We start from the raw sequence: 1,183 nt of genomic DNA, 5'->3' as shown, positions 1-1,183 counted from the left end.
AAGGAAGTGAAAGATCTGTATGATAAGAACTTCAAGTCTCTGAAGAAAGAAATCGAAGATCTCAGAAGATGGAAAGATCTCCCATGCTCATGGATCGGCAGGATTAATATAGTAAAAATGACTACTTGCCAAAAGCAATCTACAGATTCAATGCAATCCCTATCAAAATTCCAACTCAGTTCTTCACTGAGTTAGAAAGGGCAATTTGCAAATTCATCTGGAATAACAAAAAACCTAGGATAGCTAAAACTATTCTGGACAGTAAAAGAACCTCTGGTGGAATCACCATGCCTGACCTTAAACTGTACTACAGAGCAATTGTGATAAAAACTGCATGGTACTGGTACAGCGACAGATAGATCAGTGGAATAGAATTGAAGACCCAGAAATGAACCCCCACACCTATGGTCACTCAATCTCTGAAAAAGGAGCTAAAACCATTAAGTGGAAAAAAGACAGCCTTTTCAACAAATGGTGCTGGCTCATCTGGTAGTTATCATGTAGAAAAATGCTAATTGATCCATTCTTATTTCCTTGTACAAAGCTCAAGTCTAAGTGGATCAAGGAACTCCACATAAAACCACAGACACTAAAACTCATAGAGGAGAAAGTGGGGAAAAGCCTTGAAGATATGGGCACAGGGGTAAAATTCCTTTATAGAATAGCAATGGCTTGTGCTGTAAGATCAAGAATTGACAAACGGGATCTCATAAAATCGCAAAGCTTCTGTAAGGCAAAAGGCACTGTCAATAAGACAAAAAGACCACCAACAGATTGGGAAACGATCTTTACCAATCCTAAATCTCATAGGGGACTAATATCTAATATATATAAAGAACTCAAGAAGCTGGGCTCCAGAAAATCAAAGAAGCCCATTAAAAAAATGGGTAAGAATTCTCAACTGGGGAATATCGAATGGCTGAGAAGCACCTCAAAAAATGTACGACTTCCTTAATCATCGTGGAAATGCAAGTCAAAACAACCCTGAGATTCCACCTCACACCAATCAGAACGGCTAAGCTCAAAAATTCAAGTGACAGCAGATGCTGGNGANGATGTGGAGAAAGAGGAACACTCCTCCANTNCTGGTGGGATTGCAAGCTNGTAGAACCACTCTGGAAATCAGTCTGGGGGTTACTCAGAAAATTGGTCATAGTACTACCTGAAGATCCAGCAATACCTC

This window comes from Mus pahari, unplaced genomic scaffold (genome assembly GCF_900095145.1).
Source record: "Mus pahari unplaced genomic scaffold, PAHARI_EIJ_v1.1 scaffold_10912_1, whole genome shotgun sequence".
Lineage (NCBI taxonomy): Eukaryota > Metazoa > Chordata > Mammalia > Rodentia > Muridae > Mus > Mus pahari.
Note: the sequence above shows the minus strand (reverse complement) of the source record.